Here is a 22,047-nt window from a genome sequence, read left to right on the forward strand (position 1 = left end):
AAAATTAAAATTGGAGTTGGGACATTATATTGTACTTAACCTTATCTGGAACTCTGTTTCCTCCGCTGCAGAATAAGAGAGTTGGATTAGATCGTCTATAATGTCTCTTCCAAGTTCTAAAACGATGACCCTGTGACAAGGACTCAAGTTTAGATCAGTGCTGCTTTTATAACTGGGTGTCTATTACTACTTTAATGGGTAACTTAACCTACATTTTTTGGTTTGATTATCTAAGAAAACGTCCAAGGGTTGTAGAAATGAGGAAACTGGAAAAACAGGAAATGTTGAAAAAGTACCTCAGTTCTAATTGCAGCCCTATCCAGCAGAGATGGTCCTCTTGCCTGTCAATCCCAATTTTCTACAATTGCTCTCTGAAGGGAATGATGTAACTCCCCAAATCCAAAGGATTATTGGGTATGAGGGGGAGAGATGGGAAAATTTAGGATTTATTCCCAGTTTGGCAATTAACTAGCTATATGACCATGGAAAACTCATTTTATCTCTCTAGGCCTTTTCCCTTATCTGCAAAATTAGGAAGATTGGATGATTTCTCTGAGATAATCACTCAGGTTCTTTCCAGCTGTGCGAGTCTGATTATTTAGAATCATGGAGTTTGGGAGCTAAGTAATCCTGAAGAATTGTCTAATCCAACACCCTTATTCTTTACATGAGGAAACTAAAGCCCAGAGCAGAAATGAATTTGCCCAAGAAGACACAGTTAAGAATTGAAACTAGTTCCCAAGGAGGACTTACCTGATCCTAGTCCCAAATTCTTTTTCAGTGCCTCAGTTTCTCATCTTTCTTGCATACACATGAAATCTTAAAATTCTACTCTTTTCTTTATTATTTGCATTTTATTTGCTAAGACCCACATATAAGCCACAATGACCAGCAAGAGGAAAGAAAGTCTTGATTTGAAACACACACACACACACACACACACACACACACATATGAAACAAAATTGTTGACTTCCAAAAAATTTAAGAGCTAATTTTTAAAAAGCCATTATAAGAATCCCATTCCAAGGTCACATTCTTAACTATTTTACACTTTCAAACTATTATGATAGCTTTTTAACATCAAATTTTATTCTTTCAATTATCAAGTCTTTTTTTCTTTCTTATACCTTTGCCCCCATTGAAGAAAACTCCAAATCTATGTAACACATAAGCTTAAGTGAGTAATAATATTCCCATATTTGCCATGTCCAAAAATGTGTATTTAATTCTATATATTGGTTAGTTTATTTTTTACAATTTAAGATTCTTTCTACCCTTCATATCATATGCAGTTTAATTCTTCTGTTCTAAATGAACTACTGCAAAATTCACTCGAATTGGAGACTGATGGGGCAGTGAAGATAGGGCCATCACCTTTTTGTCGGAACAACAAAGTGAGCCCATAACAATAGATGGACATTCCAAGGCCTTTATTGATATCCCCAAGAAATTAAAAGACCCAAAAGAAGGTCCCCAGCATATTAGATGGATTCCCTAAGGAGAATTTTTGTTGAAAATGATATTAGTCCACTGGACTTACACTTTAATTCAATTATATCTAGTAAGTCTTCAATGAGTACCTACTATTCACCCTATACTGGGCTGGATGTTGGAGGTGATTAAAAAGAAAGCATAAGACTGATTCCCTGGCTGAGTCATTTGAAGTCTTTTATAGGAAAATTCCAGTAGAGCAGAAAGAGTGCTGGCTTTGGAATCCAAGGATCTGGGTTAAATGCTTTATCACTTATGTGACTTTGAGCAAATCACTTAGCTTCTCTAGCCTTCAGTTTCCTCAGTTTTAAATTGAGAGGTCCTCAATGACCTCATTGGTCCCTGCTAAACCTAGGCTTTTAAGTCTAGTTGACATTTTAAAAAAGCTTATAAAAGTGCACTAAATTGAACCAATCCAAATGATAAGGGAAGATGATTCAGGAAATACTACTATGGGTGGGTAAGAAAAGAATTCCAAAATATTGTCTAGAGTTATGAGAAGGCACCATGAAGGGAGTTAAACTTGAGATGTACCCTAAAGGAATGTGGAGAAGTATTGGGAGAGGCAGATGAATTAAGATGGAACCAAGCTTTAGAAGACTTGGCAAGGATGATTAGGTAGATTTTGGCTTCATAGGTTTTGGGGAAGTTCTGCAAATAGAAAAGTATTTATCTGATATTTCTTCCCTCAGGTGGGAAAGAAGATTGGATAGTTCAAGATTTCTTATCAGACCAGTGATTCATAAAAACACACTGTTCAACACATATTTTTCACACAGACACACACCCAAACTAAATTAGCAGTATCCTGTGAACTCATAAGTTGGGACTTGGCTTTCCCAAAGTCACATTCAAGGATCCATTCCAATGGAAGAAAATCTGTTCCAAAATTGTATTATTTCACTCTGGCTTTAACTCTCTCACTAATAGATTGAATCATGACTAATCTAAAGCTCAGTGTTCTATCCTGCTCTCTCTTAATTATTCTTGCATTTTAAAGCTTCTGAAACTATATTAGATGTTCTGACACTAGCCCTATCTTCCCTGCCCCATCAGTCCCTAATTCAAATGAATTTTGCAATGGTTCTTTTGGAACAGAAGAATTAAACTGCATATGATATGAAGGGTAGAAGGAATCTTAAATTGTAAAAAACTAATCTGACCAATAGAGTCACTGGCTAACTTTAAAATTCCTGATCTAATTTATCTAGTTCTTTTCAGAGGTTAGCTGACACATCTCAAGGTGTGCCATCATCTTGAGCATGGATCCATACTAATTTCCTGCCAAAATGGCTATTTCTTTTTTCCCTCAATGCTTCAATGATTCTGTATTTGAATCTCTCCTATTGATATTTCCTTCCCCTCTTCTCAATGGTCTTACTCGATCAGGCTGCCACTCAGATACTGATCTGGTTCTTGGTGCATGCATTTTTGTATACACATACACACATTCACTCACTCACTAACTACTTATTTAAATTATGTGTCACTCAGTGGTTGATATACCTATCCTATTACCTACTTCACTAAGAATCCCATTTCTTCACAATTCCTGATGCTAAGTTGAGGTGGAAGTCAGAATTTCATATAGAAGGATTTATATAGGGGCTTGAAGCTACTCATGTGGTTAATGTAACTCACTTGATGGCCCTTCTTCACAGATTTTTAAAGGAGCAAGTCCCCAGCAATGGAACAAAGAATTAACTTTCACTGAGCAACTGATACTGGGAAGAAGACAAGATCTTGGGAGTAATTCCCATTGGAGCTACACACGTGCATTTTCTGAAGTTGCCCAGAATATGAAAGCCAGTAAAGTTTGGAAAAGGAAGAGAATGAGGAAGTCAAGATTACCCAGAAATGCCACTGAAGTTTGCACAAGAGCTGAGACCTTAGAGCTGTTTTGGGACATTGAGGACCCTCTGTGAAAACTATTCTTTTTCAGCCTTTGAGATACTCCTATCCCTAGTTAGGGAAAAGGATGCAGTCAGAGTAGCTTTCACGCTAGTTTTGCTTCTTCCAATACTAATTTTCACTCCCTCCCATCTTCTTTCAAATATATCCTCTGATTTAAATAAACATTTATTTGCCAAATAAATATTCCTGGTGTTTCTGGTCAGCTCTATCAAAAAATGGATAAATACTCATTTGAACAAGAAATGGGAAATTGGTTATAAATGGGAGGATGTAGCTGTAGGTAGATAACTAAAATGTCTACAGTAGGGATTTGAAAGATTTAATGAGGAAGAAGAAGAGGTGGGGGGAGGGTGGTATAGGACCACCCCAGATGCCATCATGAATCTTTCTGAGACCTTGGAGGAATGCTATGAAGAACCATTGGCATTCAGCTACCCGTGGTAGAAGGAAAAGGAACGAAAGATCCAAGAAAGCACAAAGGAAATACTGTTTTTATTTTATAGGCCTTCTGGGGCAGATGATCCAAGGGATGAAGATGGGTTGGAGGTGGGTTGGGATGGCATCAGACAAGATTCCAGAGGAGACCAAATGGGCACATGGAGGCTGTTAAATGTTTTTTTTTTTCCTATATAAGGGCTCCCTGAACCCCCTCCTTCATAAAGCGTTCTCAGACAAGGAGGAAAGTCAAAGAAGAAAAATTTGAATTCTGGCAGATACTCAAACCACATGCACTCTTAAGCTAGGCTCCCTACTTCCTACAGTTTGGAGAATAGGGAGAATTTGTGGAGTTTTATTCTCTGTAAGGGGAGGCGGCGGATAGGCGACAAAGGGGAGATAGATATAGGGGGAAAACTGTAGCAAAGTAAAACTCGTCTCTCCTGCCACAAATTCCCAGTGGCCTGTATCTTCAGCTCTTAGCTTTCTCTGCAATTAGAGATCCGGGATGGACAGCGGTCCCATTCCCAGACGACGTAGGAACGGGGGCCACTGGAGCCTCAGGCATTGTTCCAGAACAAGATCTGGGCTGATAAAACTGTCATGGTTTCAAGGGACGCGGTGACCGAGGGAAGGGAGACAGCAAGGGAAAAAAAACCCGCCAGACTAGCGGAGGCTGTAGGGGTCGGGGAGAATCCCTCTCCGCCAGAGGTAACCTACTCCGCCCCGTCAGCTTCGGTGCACTTCCCCCCTTCCCCGACCCACACCCGCCTGCAGGGCCCGGGGCTAGGGCTCCAGACCCTGAGCCCGCCGGGCCCCATCTCTCAGGAAGAAAGAGACAGAAACTCCGGCGGGAGAGGGATTGGAGGTGGGGGCGGATGGCACAAAGGGGTTTTTATTCAAATTTGTTTAGAGTTTCGTGGATTTGCATGAAAAATGTGTGAGAAAAGCCAGCTCCAGTGACCTCATCTGCACCTGCCATTAACGTTCAATTAGCGGCTGAATAGCGTCGAGCCAGGCGCAGACGCGACGTGCGGAGAATCTGGCCGGGAGCGAGCTTCGGCAGAAGCCGGTGCACCCGGAGGGGCGGTCGGTCTGCGAACTGCCTTCGCGGCCCCTCCCCCCCGTACCTCTACCCTCGCACCGCCACTACCCAGTCCTCCCAACGGGCCCAACCTTTCCTCCTATTTACCAACCCCGACAATCCCCTCCCCATCTAATTGCCAAAGCCTCCCTTCCAGTTCCTAACTCCGTAACCCACACACACAAACATACGCCCCTAGCCACACACACACATGCCATCAGAGAGATAGAACCGTGACCTCCGAAAATCCCGGGCTCCAGTGCCGGGGGTTCCAGGGAAAGGGGAGGGGGAGGAACTGAAAAGTGAAAAGGGACAGCACTGGACTTCTGATAGTGGACAAGGGAGGACCCAGTGCCGTTTTGAGATCCTCAACTCCACTGGGAAGGGGAGGGGCAGAATCTTTCGTCCAACCCTGAATCAAATCCCTCTTGGAGAGAGATCTGGGACCTACAGCTCCTTAGCCCTAGTCCCTAGACCGAGCTCCGGAGTCAGTCCGCCCCTCGCCGCCTCCCGGACAAAATGTCAAGTACAAGTTCAAGTTCAGGGCCGTGCCCCGGGGGGCGCAACTCTTCCGTCACCGCCTTTTGTTCTTCCTCTGACAATCGCTCTTTATTCCCCCTCCAGGGCTGGGCCCGGCTTCTAGCAGCCGCCGGCAAATTCTCTCTGCCCCACAGGGGCTAGTGTTGAGATGTGCTTGCAGTCTGGGCTCCTCAGTCGCAGGGGAACCCAGACTTTGCGGGACTAGGCGTGGCTATCCGAAGCCCCTGGGAGAGTTTTATTCTCTTTTCCCTTTTCCTCCTCCCAGTTCAATTCGGGGCAAACTTTCTATTCAGTCTTCGAGTTGCTTCCAACAAACTGGCTGCTTGAGTTCGTTTTCAGGTAAGTTCAGTTTTCAGTGAATTCTTGTTTATAGGATTCCTTCTCAATTCTTCTTCCTCGAAACATAGGGATCTGGAATTTCTTCCTTGGAGGGGCTGCTGCTGCTGCTGCTGCTGCTGGTGGTAGTGGTGTGTGTGTGTGTGTGTGTGTAGGAGGGGGAGAGGATTCTTTAGAAGGGGACGTGTCTTCTAATCTCTCAGAGGTGGAAGGCTACCATCTCCCTTTGGAGTTTTCAGGTAGGACTGAGCCTTGGATATTATCACTTGATAATATCATGCTAAGGAGAGGGACAAAGAAAGAAAGGTCAGGCAATTGGAGCCCTAATCCAGATGCCTAGGGTGTAAGGATAATGGGAAGGGGCAGGGGGTAAGACACTTTTGCATGCTTTTACCCACTCTTTCTCCTCCCTTGCAGCACTTTTCATTCACTCTCTATTCCTTTCACCAGCTTCCCACTCCAGGTTACTTCCTAAGAAACTTTATTGGGGTGGCAAACCCTGAGGCAGCCCTAAGGAACTGCAGCCATGTGGGGTTGAGGTTGGCTGACTGAAGGCCTGCTGTATCTGAACCCGAAGCCTTTTGGTGGAGGGGGAGTGAGCTAAGGCTTCTTAACAATCGGTGCCCTTTTATTCACAGCCCTTGGGGAGGGGGGGAGCGTTTAACCTAGCAAACCAGGACCAATGTGTCAGTATGATTAGTGTGGTGGAGCAGGGAGAAAACTAGCTTGGCCTAAGAATCCAGGGAGGATAGGCTATAAAGGGAAATGGCATTATATTGAGAATCAGGATTCTAAGAAGAATCGGGTTCAAGATCATTTGTCTACAATATGAGAATTTGGCACAAGGTCAGCCAGAAGTTCAAGAATCTAACAACTACGGTCCCTTTTCACCTTGCTGGGACTCCGTTTCTTTATCTGGAAAAAGAAGGCTTTCTCCTAGCTACTATTGGAAGTTCTTTTCAGTTCTTAGAGTTCCAAAAATCTTCTCCTTGTTCCTCCCTACTCCATAGACATTTAAGAATCATAATCAGTTGTGGGATTAGCTTTTAGAGAATCTTAGTCTACCCATCCCCCTCTGCTCCTAACCATCCTGAGTCCTTGGAGAATAAAGCCTCTTGGAGAAGTAGGATTTATTTAAGCCAGGTTTCAGAAGATTTCCAAGTACATTCCGCAGCTCAAATCATTTATCACTGGGGATCATTTAGAGCTGAGGATGTGCCCTACCTGACTAGGGGCAAAGATAACTGACTTCATCTCCTGGGCAGGATAGTGCCTAAGGCTCTAGGATTTTATATCTTGTTGTGATTTAGTTTTGGAGAGGTCAGTGCTGAACACTAAACTTGAGAGTGAACAAATCTGGGTCTTAATCCTACTTTGTCACTAACCAGTCAGTGACTTTGGGGATGTTCTTGACCTCTCTGTACAAAAAGAAGGTTTAATCTTTGTTTTCTTGTAACTCTAAAGTTGTGTGATTCTATCCCCATCTCCTCCTCTGCCCCCTCCCCAATTTAATGCTTCAAGGATCAGAATTTTGTCAATAACCAAAAGATGCAATATATCAGAAATCAATATTCCCCACAAACTCTTTCCCTTCATTCTTCAGGATTAAGTGAATTTTATCCAACCAGGAAAAAAAAAATACTAATTTAAATCTAATTAGGTTTTTCTATGAAGAATAAATACCCTTACAAGTAGGAGCCCCTTAGTGTACATCAGCTGTTCTAATGTTTAAAATAGAATGGATAGCTTCAAAATATGATGGGAAGAAACTTTATCCCTTTAATAAAAAAGTCCAGTTTCTCTGTTTTGTTTTTTTTAATTAAAGTTTTTTATTTTCAAAATATATGCATGAATAATTTTCAACATTCACCCTTACAAAACCTTGTGTTCCAATCCCCTCTTTCCCTCCCCCCTCCCCTATATGGCAAGTAATTCAATACATGTTAAACATGTGCACTTATTCTATACATATTTCCACGATTGTTGTGCTGCACAAGAAATATCAGATAAAAAAAGAAAAAATGAAAAAAGAAAACAAAATGCAAGCACACAACAAAAACAAAAAATGAAAATATGTTATGCTCCACACTCAATCTCCACAGTCCTCACTCTGGGTGCAAATGGTTCTCTTCATCATAAGATCATTGGAACTGGCATGAATCATCTCCTTGTTGAGAAGAGCCATGTTTATGAGAATTGATCATCCTATAATCTTCTTGTTGTGTACAATGATCTCCTGGTTCTGCTCACTTCACTTAGCACAGTCTCTATATTTTGGAGGTAGAACTTTAAAGTTGGAAGTTATCTCTAATCCCTTTGTTTTATAAGTGAAGACATTTATTCTGAGACAAGTGACATAACCAAAGTCATACAGCTAACAAATGAAAAGATTTGAACCCAGGTCTTCTGACTTGCCTTTCTTATAGTCTATGAAGTTAGATATAAAAACTTGGGCTTTTTTTTTTCTTGTTGGGCACCAAAGCAAGAGGGTGATCAAAAAGACAGCTTTGTCAGACCTAACTTGCTCAGGATGTAGTTTGATCTTTACTCTCTGGGTTGATAGGATTTCCTTTCCTAGTTATTAACACAGCTAGATCTACTTTATGTAACTTAAGAGGCTTGAACTTCAAACTATCCTTGTGCCAAGTTCTCGTATTGCAGCAAATGACCCTGTATCTGAGTCTTCTCAGAATTCTGATTGGATAGAATAATTTTTTCCCTTTATCATGTCTTCCCTAAATCTTCAATGGTTCTGATTAAGTTGAATCAATTTATTAAAAAATTTATCAAGTTCTAATCCTGAGCCCACTATTAGGAGTTGTGGAAGACTGAGGAAAGAGGGGCAAAGGATGGTATTTGTTCTCAAGGAATTTACAGTGGAGTTGGGAAGACAAGAATGGAAATAGTTCACAAACATGAAGGCAGCTCATAATCTAGTGCTGAAATCCATGGTGCAATTAATTTTAAATATTTTGCTTAGTAGGAAAATGGAGAAAAGGAAAACCATTGTGGATTGTAATTGTTAGAAAAGACTTTGTGGATGAAGTATGGTATGATACAAATCTTGAAGGAAGTGTAGTATTTGGATTGCTGACAAGGGGGAGACTACAATGATGTCCAGAGCAACATGAACAGGAGGAATAATAACCCTACATTTATATTGAAATGTAGGGTTTATAAAATACTTTCCTTATAAGTAGCTAGTACAACTTTTAATATTCCTACTGTACAGATGAGGAAATTGAAGGTGAGAAGCTAAGAGATCTATGTTACCATAGATAATTTAGCCAAAATAAGCAAATCTGTCACGTATTTCAGACTGGGTCTGTTTGGACCTTGACAAATTTGTCCCTCTCCAAATCTGAACCCCTAGGGCTTATCAGAATTAGATTGTCTCTGCTTATGAGAATTCAAAAGACAAAGCATGGAGGAAATTGGAACCATAAACACTGTTCTAGCAAACCCAACTAGTAAGTGTTAGAGCACAAGTTGATGTCTTTCTGAAACTAAACCCAATGTACTTTCCAGTCCCCCTTCTTCCCAGTAGAATTGCACATAATATATGTGTGATATTTGATGTCACATTTAGGAAATAGGCCTTCATTGGGTTGAGGTTTTGGTAGGTAGGGAAAGGTCAGGGAAAGGGAAAGGAACACTCTTTTACCAAACGTCTGTGTGTTTAACAGTGATCCTAACCCTGTAAGATAAATAGTATTATCTCTTTTTTACAGTTGAGGAAACTGAGGCACAGAGATGTTGAGTGACTTGTAGGGATATAGTTTGGATGGGATGAGCTGTATAAAACCACAATGAGATAATTTGACTTGATAAACAATCGAATCATAAAATTATTTGAGTTGAAAGGGACCTTAGTTCAGCACTCTCAACAGAGAACCATTTTCTAAGTAAAGATTTCTCCAAAGTTTGAACCTGGGAGACCAGAATGAGTACCATTGATAGAAACGGAACACATCCAGGAGTATTAGAAAAAAATTAGAGAAGACTCAGTGTTAGAAGGTGTGGCAGGGATGGAATTCTATTTAGTCCCAGAATGGCCTTGAAAACTTTGGTCAGTCTAATGCACAAATGACTTCAAGTTTATTATACTTGTCGAGAATAACTCATTGATACTGAACTTGAGCCAAAATAAGTAAGTTTGTCTTAAGTATTTCAGAGTGGGCCTGTTTGGATCCTGATAACTATTGGCACTTTCTCCCCTCTCCAAATCTGAATCCTTAGGACTTATTAGAATTAGATTGTCTTCTGCTTATGAGGAGACAAAAGGCAAGATGTGGAGGAAATTTGAGCCATAAATACTGTTTATATCAATTCACAAATATTTACTGAGCTACCACTACTTTGTGCTCAGCACTGTGCTGGATGCTATAGGGAATACAAAGCAAAGCATCAGACATGTTTTCTATTCTCTTTTCTTTTGTGTAAAATGATATGTCTCCGTTTATTCAAGAAAGTATTTAGAATTTTTAGAATCTTGTGTGTATAAGTCAAGAGTAATATGGAATCAAGGATTTGGCACTTGGAAAGAGCATTAAAGATAATTCTATTCAACTTATTCATTTTACAAATGTTGGTGGTACAGAACTATTGTTCCCCCATGTGTAGATGAGAGAATTGACGCTTACGGAGGCTAGTGACGTGCCATGGCTACAGAGCAAGCTTAATGTCAGGACCAAGACTAGAATTCAAGTCTCTGATATATAGTGCAGTGCACTTTCCACCATGCCTCACTGCTTTATTACCATAATTGGGTAATACCTACTAATAGGTAATGCCATTCTGATAGAGATAGAGAGATGGGCAAGTCATTTAACCTCTCTGTCTTCTAGGCAACTTCCTCAGATTATAGGTTGAAATAAAGATGCCATCCAGTATTGACAGGAGTAATTTTCTCACCTGGGAATTCCCTAAACCCAATGAACTCTCAGGTTTAGTCCCTATCCAACAAAATAGAGTAGTGGATAGATCTCTGAGCCTGGAGTCAGAAAAACCTGAATTCAAATATTATTTCAGTCATTTACTAGCTGTGTGACCTGTTCAAGTGACCATCTCTGCCTGCCTCAGTTTCCTCAACTTTAAAATGGGGGTTGTTGTAAGGATTAAAATGAGATCATATTTGTAAAGCTTCCAACACATAGTACAGTCTTAAAAATTGCTTATTTTCTTCCTTCCTTCCTATACCTATTCTATGGTTATTGTCATAGTATGCTGACAGATAATAGAGCTTTTGATGATCTCTTTTTTATGGCATCAGTCATCAACTTTTGATAAATTATACAGTAATAATTATGAATGACATATAAGCCTATAAAGCTTATAAATCATTTTATATACATTATTTCATCTGAATCTCATACAAATACTGTAAAATAAGCATCACAGAAATTATCTCCATTTTAGAGATTAGGAAACTGAAGCTCAGAGAGATTAAATAAATTGCTCATACTCACACAGCTGGGACAACTAGATGGGGAAATGGATAGAGCGCTGGGTCTGGAGTCAGGAAGGTTCATCTTAATTCAAATTCAAATCTAACCTCAGACACTTAATGGCTGGTTGACCCTGGACAGGTCACTTCATTCTGTTTGCCTCAATTTCTTCACTTGTAAAATGGGCTGGAGAGGGAAATGGCAAATCTCTCCAGTATCTTTGCCAACAAAATTCCAAAAACAAAACTCCAAATGGGATTACCAAGAGTCCATTGTGACTGAAAACTGAAAACGAAACATCACGAAGCTAAAGTGTCAGAGGCACAGCATTCCTTTTCAGTTCCTCCTCCCTTTCCACTACATCACACTGCTTCTTGATGGCTAAATGATTATGAAATCATAAAAATGAAGACAAATGTCAGTCGAATGGGATGGAAATATGATCTAGCTACCACCATCTGTAACTAAGTATAAATATAATGTAGAGTAACAACTCATTCGTCTGGAACTAAGTAATCTGTAACACAGCTGGGAACTAAGGAGTAAGGAAAGGGGGCCTGTGAGCAGCCAAATAGTTGTCACAAAGTCCATGCATTAAAGCTCATGAATCTTAGTTATAGGAGAGCTCTTAGGGCCCTCATTCAGAGTCTATTTATTTTTAATTTACAAATAGTTCCAGTTGTCCTGGTTATCTGATTTCTAAGCTTCCAGTAGATTTGGAACAGTTGATCAGAATGAGGGAGGATCAGGGTTACTAGAGGAAGAACAGCTGACAAGAGGAAACAGGAAGGGAAACTGTATAAAGAAGATGAGAACTAAAGAGGTCCAGCAATCTTGGGGCTTTTTAATGTTATAGTAAATAGACCAATATATTTAAATAGCCCCTGAAGACTTTCCGATTTCACAGCATAATAAAACAATTGATGTTCATAGTGATGACCCTAAATCGTCAAGCAAAGGATAAGTTATATTCAGTATTCTCTGTTTTAAAAGATGGGGAGATATATAGTACATTTTAGGAAGATTAAAATCCAAGATAGTTAAATTAAAAATAAAAAATGTGTTTAAGGAGGGGGGAACAAATCCTTAGCTGTCCCGAAAATTCAATGAATTCCAATGATGTTCACTGAGGTTAAAGAGAGCTAGTTCTATTGTAATTGTTTCAAATCCTTGACCCTTTCTCCAAAGAAACTAGATACTAAAGAAGTAAGAATATTAATCAAGATTGAAAACATGGTCCACAAGTATGAATGAAGTATTTCTATTATTGAGAACAAATCCCTAATTAGCTCATGTTTACATAATGTTTTTAATTTTGCAAAGCATCCTCTTACAATAACCTTTCGAGATAAGTTGTAACAAGTGTATTATCCATATTTTACAGATGAGGAAATAAAGGTTTAGGGATGTGGTGACTTGCCAAACATCACTTTGTTATTGTTATTGGCTGTGATTATCAGTCATGATTTGAATTCAGGTCTTTTGACTCCAAATTCAGAATTTTTACCACTCTACTACATTGTCTTTCTTGCAATAGATAGGTCATCACTTTGATAAGATCTTGGGAAAGCATTATTGTTGAAAGCAATAATAGTGTAGTCATCAAGTTGGAAAGTTCTGAGTCAAGGCTAGCGAGGCTAGATCTCTTCTTTCCAAAGCTCTTCAGATAAGGTCCAAAGCTTCAGTATACCCTTCAGTACCTGAGTGATCCTGAATCTCAGTTTCCTCATTCATTAAATGGAAAGAAAATTTACAATTAAGCTCAGGAGGTCTTGATGATTTTATCTCCATTTATTTATCTCCATTTATCAAGGAATGAGCTTTGTGGACAAAGATTAAAGCTAAGGAAAGAGTTATCTGTGTGGTGTGAATACAACAAGATTCAGTGGAGCTTTCAAAAAAAATTTTTTTTTAATTGGGTTGTTTGATTTTTAGTTTACAAATAGTTCCAACCGTCCTGGTTATCTGATTTCTAAGCTTCTAAGTTGGGTGGTTGAATGGTTGTTACATGTGGTTGATGTGATTTCATTGTAGGAGGGAATTTCCAGAAAGAAAAGACAATTGACTTTCATGGTAGATAATGGCTAACTTCGAAGATGGCTCTGAAATTAACTGGCTTAAAAAATTGGGGATGGGAGACCTTAAGAGGTTAAGTGACTTTCTCAGGGTAACAGTCAATATGTTTCCACCGTAGGATTTGAATCCATGCCTTCTTGCCTCTGAGGCTTGTCTCTCTTCATGGCCTTCTTTATTATATAGCTTCTTTCTAGCCATAATTATAATTTATAGTCATAGAATTACCTGAGACTTAGAGAAATTACATAAAGTTGCTCATTGTCACAAAGCTAGTGTCAGAAACAGGATTTGAAATGAGCTCTTCTAGCACTAGCCACAATGCCACATTACTTTTCTATCTGGTATTATGGTGCCATCACTCAAAAAAAAAAAAAAAAAGGCATCCTTTCTAGCCTAGTCTATGAAAGCCCCTCAGGAAGGCACATTTCCGCCTCCTTCAGTAATTACCCAAGGAAGGAAATGAGGACAATTATTATAATGATCACTGGATCACTGTTATTAATAACAATGACAATGTCACTGATACTTTGTATTTTCAAAATATATCAAACGAGAACAGTTCTACCAATGATCGTCGAGTTCTTTAACCATGTTGATGTGGTGGCATGTTGGTGGGTGCTGTAGTAGGATAGCATCTCCAGACTGTAAATAGATCAATTAGAAGCACATTTTAAAGCCCAAAGAGTCCCAGAGATCCATTCCTTCAGCCTTTGAGAGAAAAAGCTGATTACTGAACCCAGAACCCATCAGGTACCTCTGCTGGGGATTCATTATGAACAAATTGCATTAGCATTAGTATATAGTCTGTGACATCTATTTTGGTTGCATATGGAGCCTCTTTTTTTTTTTTTTTTTTAATTGTTTTCTGGTTCTCAGTTGTGTTCTGGATTACAGAAGTTCAAATACATAAGATGTTCCTTTTTGTTCTTAGTTATGGAAGGGTAACTGAGTATTATTTCCATCCCATCCAATTGATATTTACCTCCATTTTTATGATTACATACACATTTAGATACCACTAGGTAATCTGGCAGAATAGAAGGAGTGCTGGGGTTGGAGATAGCAGAGACCTGCCTCTGATATTTAGTAGTTGTTTAACCCAGAAAGAAGACTGAGACATATGCTGATAGGTGGTCAAAACCATATTACTGTGAGAAACTGAAAGTAAGTTCTCATCTCTCAAATATTACAATCATCTATTGATTGGGGGAAAAACAATTAAGTGCGAAGAGAGAAACCAAATGGCTTCTTGGGGCCCAAGAGAGAAAAAAAACGATGATTCAAAGGGAGATTTCATCTCAAATGAACCTAACCCCCTAATTTGTGGATGGGCAATGTCACTCCCTTTGTTGCCTCTACAAGTTACAGAGCACCTTAGATATTCTTAACGGTTCTCATTCCATTTCCTGAGCAATACTAAATATTGGCAGGATTTCTCAGTACATCAACCATAAAGGAGGAAAGAGGAAGAGAAATTTCTCCCCTCTTTAGGGGGAATGAAAAGGGAGCATGTGGAGGAGATGGGAAAGAAAACAGAAAAATTCGCTGGGAAAAGAAAAATGGGTGAAACCAGATAACACCAGGATCCCAGTAACAAGCCATTTCCCAATTTCAAAGTTGAGTTTCTTTTTTGTCTCAGTAGTTAAACTCATTCCTCAAACAGCACCAGCAAGAATTTCATTCCCTCCATCTTCCTTCAATAATGCTTCCTCAGGGACTTTCCTCAAGAAAGCAATCTGAGTATTCCCATTGAACCAGAGACTTAAAACTCCAATGCTGTGTGTTCATATTCAGCTCCTCTACTCCTATTTATTGCTTTGGAGAATTCATGTATCCTCTCTATGTAAGAACACAAAGGACTTTGCTAACATAAACAGGGAGGAGGGAGTAAGAGAAAGTCCTTTCATATCTAATGCACATGGCACACCCAATCCCCGGATTTAAGATTCAGGATAAGAGGATGCATAGACATCAATGGAAATGATCATTAAATGATCTCTTCCATCCTCTCTTCTTTCCTACCCTAGGGTCACAGAGCTTATACTACATCTGGACTTGTAGGATGTTTCTCAACACCCAGCCCCTACTTAAGGTACTTCCTTCAGGAGTACAGTAGATTCCAAAGGAGTCCCAAGTTACTTTTATCTCTGTATACACATCTCTCCTTGAGACAAGACTATTCTGCTCTGAAAGAAACTGGATTTTTCCACTCTTGAGAAGAACCTGGTCCTTCAAAAATAGAAAAATATGATCTCTTTTTTTCTCAGATCCTCTTGGCTGGACTAGGGACAGGAACAGGAAGGGACAGAAATTAATTGATTTCTTTTAAGGGAACAACAGTGTTTCTCAGTGTCTTGATCTGTACAAAATCAATAACTATTTAGTAAATGTCCATGATCTGCTTGGGCAGTGTAATGTAGTTAGGAGGATATTTCTTATACTCCCCAAAGGCCTTTCATTGTCAACTCCCTTGCTCCTTCTGGATCACTGAAATTTATCTATCCTGTTTCAGGGCACTTTAGGGGTATGGTCTCCGTGCCTTCCAGGCTGACACCTGAGAAAACAATCCATATTGGGGTGCTAATGGAAGAGGTGGTAGAAGGCCTCCCCTGCCTTCCTACCTCCATCAGCTATCATAGTTTCATATTTACAGACAATCCCCCCTTCACTCCTTGGTAACTTAACCTAGTGGCAGCTTTCATAGCGTGAATTTTGAGTCATGTAAGAGGGGACGGAGGCACCTAGGTGTGATCTCTTTGGGGCAGGTGGAAAAGTCTTGCAGTATGTGACCCTCAAAGCTTATGGTTGCTTCGGATACACTTAAAGTTGGCTTTGAGGAAAGTGATAGAAAGTTGCTGCTGAAGCTTTCCTGTGATAGTACTGAGAAGATTGGTTGAGGGAAGGGAACCTCCATCTCTTTTGAGTGTCTCAACCTTTTCCTCTCCAGAACTTTAAAAAGGAAGGATTACCCGACAAGGCGTTGTTCCAGGGAGGTGGACCGAGAGAAGGAGCTCTCTTCCTCCCCTCCTTGAGAAACGGTCCCTCTCTTTTCACGAGCAGCCAGCCATCTTGTGACACGGTTTTGCACTGGGTGCTGAGGAGGAGGCTCAAAGTTAAGCGCTCGTACCGCACAATTCTGCCTCCGGGAGGTGCGGCATCAGTCTGGGAGCGCTGTTCTCGGGGAAGAAGTCCGAGCGCCCGCCCCAGTAGCAACCACCAATCTTTCTCTCACTCCCTAACATCCCTTTAACATTTACTCAAGATCAACATGCAAATGAGGCTATTTGCATGACATTAGCATCCTGGAGGCTCAGGCTCGGCGTGGGGACCTACAGGGCCCCGGGGTATCCCTGCTGCCAGGGAAAGCGCAAAAGGATCTTTGCAAGCGCTCAATGTATCCTTCTTTACTTTTTTTTTTTTTTTTTTAAACAAAACAAAACAAAACAAAAAAACCAAAACAAAAAACTTCTCTTTAAAAAACCACAACTGTCGTTATTTTAAAAGAGTCCTTGACTCAGAGCTTCACCCTAAAAAGATGACAAATAATAAAAACAGCAATAATAATAGCTGATATTTATATAGTCCTTGAAGTTTGTTTCTATAACCTAGGATCAAGCGAAAGAATGCGCACACCCCGCTATTTTCGCCCCAGTCAGCCACCTCTAAGCTGATCTCTGGCGCTTCAAACTAAGGGGTTTCTTGACTTCCAAGTTTACGGGACTAATATAGCACGCGTTCCCAAAAAGCACTCTCTGGGGAACGGTCCACAGGGGCTTCGGAACTAACCAGGTCAGAGTCTGGCAGTCTCCACAAGCTCCTGGCCCCAGTCTGTCTCCCTCGCTTTAGACTACTGTCTAACCTCTTCTGCTCTCACTGTAAACTTCCCATCCCCTCAATCTAAAAGGGCGCACATCTTTAAATTGTTCTTTAAATCCGGATATTTCAGATTTGCTTCCAAGTTAGATAAGCTAATTTTATAGTTTATTTCATCTCAGTGGCTGCAAGTAAAATCGATGACGGACATTGATTTTTTTTTTTAATCATCTCTTCTGGGCGTCAGTTTTGTCTTATATATGGAAAAAGGTCTTGTTAAACAAATACTGGCGTGGCTCGAAGAAACATTTCCATTATCTTTCTCTATTAAACTTCTTCCTCTCTTCTCCCTTAACCTCACCCCCTCCTTTTTTTTTTTTTCTTTTTCTTTTTAATGTATTCGAAAGGATATTCCTCTTCCTATAGACAATCCGATCTGTCTGGACTCCTAGGCACGACTCTTTGCATACTGAACAAGAGACATTACTCGGATATATATGGTTCGAAAGGATTAAGAACAGGAAAATCTGTGGAGATTGGAGTGAGTGGCCAACCAATCAGCCCTGGAGATTAAGAGGATGGAATACTGTGCATGGCATGGTTCCTTCGGAGAATTTTTCTGGGCCTGGGAAATCCTTGGTAGGGCAGGACCAAGGTCAGAGAACCTCTGATGCCGGGAAAAGCCGGGCCTGACGAGAGGGAACCAACTGTATCCACATAATATTCCAAATAACAAAATGGGTGAACAAGGCACCAAAATAAGATTAGATTGTGTATGCCTAAAATCCTCAATAGCCGAAGGACACAAATCAAATTAATTAATCGCCTCACCTATTCAGCTCATATTGACTCATAGTCAAAATCCACAAGTTAATACACAGTGAAAAGACAAAGCAAGATCCTAAAATCAAGAATGCAGAGTCCAGGTAATGCTCAGTTACAGCCCTCACTGCACATGGTAGGTGAGAAAGGCTGCAACTCCGGAGTCAGACCAATAGCTTTTAGCCCTACTTTAAAAGGCCCGTCCAACTTGGGACCACTAGACCCTTTGCCTCCCTATACTTTTGGTTTCCCCAAGCACCTTGAAGTCTTTCTGAGAAGCAGGTAATAATTCTCTTGTCCTAAAGTCTGGTTTGCCAGTGGAGCCAAAGGAGGTGCTATCAACGAGCACCAAGGGAACCTCTTAGTCTCTTTCTTCTTGTTCTCGATTGTATTTATTTCTTTAGCCAATTACATAGTTAGGAGTGTTTGTCTAAAAGCCTGAATCTAAGCTCAAGGGAAGTCCCCTTTTTCTAGCCAAGTGGAAGTAGACTAGGAGTGGGTAGATGGGGGAGGGGGTGATTCTTGGTAATTAACAGCGAGGTTTTCGTGACCTGGGCCTCTCGGTTAAGTAGGTTTGGACCCTGGCGAAGAACAAAGGGCCGAGGTATCTAAGCGCCTGGAGCCCCCCCAGTGCTCCCTCCCTTCCCTCTCATTCACACCCCCTCCCCGCGCAGCCTCGGGCTTTGTGCTTTCGCTTGCTGCACCTGCCGAGGTTTAAGTACCTTGGCGAGGCGGAGCGGGCCGGCTATTTTAAACGCCATCTCCAAAGTACCTGCTCATGAATAAACACCAGCCCTATTTATCAGGTACTTAGCGCTCATTGTGCGGGGGAAATTGGTCCTTTTCTGAAAGTCTCTTTTCCTCAACCCATCTGCACAATTCTGGTTGGAGAATCTCCCTAACTAGAGTAGTCGCCCCCCCCCCCCATCCCACCCTCTACACACATACATATACACACACTGCTTCAGGGGTAAGATAAACTCGCTTTTCTTCGCGTAAGTGTGTGATTGAGCTGCGACAATAGAAGGAGAATGGAAGGGCGCTGGGTCAATAGTTATCGTTTATTTATCAGACAGGACTTAGAAAAACAGAGCAGGTTCAGGAAATCGAAGTGTCCGTTTCATCTTTATCTGAGCATTCGCTCCTCTCCCCCCACCCCCATTGATTCACAGAAACACAGAATCAAGCACATGTGTAGAAATACACAAATAAACTCACTGGCACAGTGATTTAACCCAAGTGGGTCTCGCCACAGACTAGCTAGGGAGATTCCCCAACCAAGAGCTTTTCAGAAATGGCGATCCACTTCTCCCTGGCGAACTCAGTCCTTCTCTCGTCTTACCAGCCCAAATGGCCCTTACTGTTTGCCTTTTCCTTACTTCCACCAACATCGGATTCTCTCTCATCCTCATTGACATTTCGAGGCGGGAAATCCTATATCTCAGGCTCCTATTAGTCAACTTACTGTTCCCATCTAAAGCTCCTCTGACTTTACCCAGATCACTGCAGGATTCAAGGATCAGGTAAAAATCAATTAACAACAGTCCCTGGGACAAGTCCGTGGTGGTGGAGGAAAGCTTGGGTTATCTCTGACACCTGGTTGTCCGAATCCCATTTTCCAAGTGAGTGCAATTAATGCGAAATTAATGCAAGCAGGGCATTTATTCAAGGCACACGGGAAAAAAGCAGTCAGCTTGTTGATATAAAAACATAATGATAAACATATATAAATGTGTAAATATTCACGAGGGCACATATGTGCCCATATAAATGCACATGCATAGATTTCTTTATACACTTATATTTTCCTCCTACTACATACACCATGTGGGCGATATAGATATAGATATATAAATACATTTCATCGAGATTTTCTTGCTACATGTGTCTAATTCAATAATGAATACAATCGATTTCGGAGAACTATTGGTATTCAAATATATGCAGATGTGTAAATGGAAGCCATACTATGAATGCCTGAATTTCTGAAATCAGACATTTAAAAATGTCTTTTATTCCCCGCTTTCTCCCATGTCTTTATTTTGAAAAAGAAAACTAAGAGCTGTTCCTGAGAGCTAGCTGAACATATCTCCGCTCCCCTTTTCCTTCTCTCCTCACCAAAAAAGAAAGCCAGACAGTCATCCAGTATTCTCTTCTCTCAATGGACCCTACACAGAGAGAGCACAAGGACTTAGAGTGAAATTCTTTTAAAATTATTTTTAGGATCTTGTCATCAAGAGGGTTTATTCTGGTTCCCCCCCCCCCCCCAATTATGTCTTCTCCTGGGGTCTAGAAGCCGTAGCAGTAACCCGGCCGAGCAAGATCGCAGTCTAATCGTTTCCAAACGACTTCGTAGGATGCCTCTAGGCCACTACATTCGGCAGTGATTCCGCTCAGCCTAGGGGAAGGGAGGGGTGAGAACTGGTGGGTTTGTTTGTTTAAAAAGAAGGGCCAAGGGCAATGAGGGGCCACCGAGGAGTCGGCTGTGGTGAGTTCAGAGAAGACAAAACAATAACAATTGCCCCTCTGGTAGTAACGGCTTGTGGCAGAAGAAGACTGAGATTTGCCGAGGCTTCTCTGGAGAACCCACTTGTGACAACTGGGAGAGAAAATATAGGATGCATGCAGAGGAAACTCATTGGGTCTGAGTCCGAGGGAAGTCCCAGGTCCTGGGATCTCTAGACCCTGACTCACAAACTAACGTTTGAGAGCAATTATCCAGACCGACGCCCAACACATACGAAAGCGTCTTATGTATACGGAAGCCATCAGCGCGTTATTGCAATTTTGACAAAAAATGGACTCTGTTTTCTCGTACTTAGCTTAAAATATAGCCCCCCTCCCATTCTTCTAAGAACAGACTAGTAATTAGACTAGTAATTAAGTTCCTCTTTTAGAACAAAGAGATGTGAGGAAGCAGAAATTAGAGATGTTGGTGTGGAACTTTTGCTTTTCCGCAAAGCTAGGGAAGGATAGCCGTGTCGCTGACCTATGAGGCTGATTGCGAATTCATGAGTTTTTAGGTGGTTTAAAGAAATAGTTACTAAAATGTAACGCATCCACGACCTTTATACCATCGTTTCTTTGGAGTGAATTTTATTTCTTGAGCCTATGACCTTTCCTGGTCTAGAATTCTCGGACCCCTTCACACATTTTTTTTTTTTCTGGGTAGCAAAAAACCTAGCCTTCGTCTCTCGAAACCTTCCGTTTAGGGAACAATAGGGAGAAGAAACTCGGACACAGCACTCCTGGGCAACTGGGTGGGTGACTGACCGAACGGAAAAAAATATTCCGATTGATCACCCTTTAGGAGATAAATTCTCCGGCTTTGGCTTCCTTTTCTGGACCTTTCCCTCTTTCCAAATCAACATTTTATGGCTGAGAATCACCACGTGCAGGCTGCTTTATATTTCTGGAGAAAATACTGAAAACCATTTTTTCCCCCTCTTTGGAATAACTGTAATTAAATTTATACACACGCGTTATGTATATAGAGTCACTTATTTGGGAATGTATGTAACACGTTTTTGCTTGGCTCTGTGTATGTGTGTGTGTATCTGTGCTCTCTCACATGCACGCTTCAGATTTCACATTCTGTGGGTTTGTGTCCGCCCCCCCCATCCCCCGCCCCCACATAAAACTGTCCTATCCTTCACATCACGATTTCCCTGCGTCTTAGCCAACACCTCGTGCCTATTTTTAGTGGTGACTGCTCCTGCTGCAGGCTGTTCCCTTCTCCTGTCTCTGGCTCTAGGCCCCTCCCGATGGAAAGCTCTGGGGACCCTGCAACTAAGGGCTCAGGACCCTTCAAGGGCAATGTGCCCACTTCTGCACTTCCTGCTTTGCTGCTCTCTTTACTCCCCAGGTCCTACACTTTTTATAGGGACCCGAGGTTCAAGTGCCAGCTTTACCAGCAAAGCTCAGGTACAAGAAAATATCCCAACTTCAGGTGTGCAGTAAAACCAACTATACTGTGAGGAAATTGATTTTACTAGGGAAAATTGAGATGTCCACAGAGGAATGTGAGGTTATTTACCCTTCATCTTTTTCCACTAACATTGCCCCAACTATTTTTGTCTCAATAAAG

General features: G+C 41.1%; 2 long non-coding RNA genes across 9 annotated transcripts in view; both read left to right on the top strand.

Moving 5' to 3' along the window:
• LOC116421863 overlaps positions 1–3,588 on the top strand; it is a 54,747-nt gene extending 51,159 nt beyond the window's left edge. For all 7 annotated transcript variants that reach the window (XR_004232442.1, XR_004232443.1, XR_004232441.1 and 4 more), the window contains one exon: positions 3,155–3,588. This is a non-coding gene — a long non-coding RNA (uncharacterized LOC116421863). The remainder of the gene's footprint in view (positions 1–3,154) is intronic.
• A 1,123-nt stretch (positions 3,589–4,711) lies between these two features.
• LOC116421864 overlaps positions 4,712–22,047 on the top strand; it is a 59,903-nt gene continuing 42,567 nt past the window's right edge. Inside the window, exon 1 of one of the 2 annotated variants that reach the window (XR_004232448.1) lies at positions 4,712–5,805. This is a non-coding gene — a long non-coding RNA (uncharacterized LOC116421864). The remainder of the gene's footprint in view (positions 5,806–22,047) is intronic. The other variant, XR_004232447.1, reaches the window with a different exon arrangement.

Source organism: Sarcophilus harrisii, chromosome 2, assembly GCF_902635505.1.
Source record: "Sarcophilus harrisii chromosome 2, mSarHar1.11, whole genome shotgun sequence".
Classification (NCBI taxonomy): domain Eukaryota; kingdom Metazoa; phylum Chordata; class Mammalia; order Dasyuromorphia; family Dasyuridae; genus Sarcophilus; species Sarcophilus harrisii.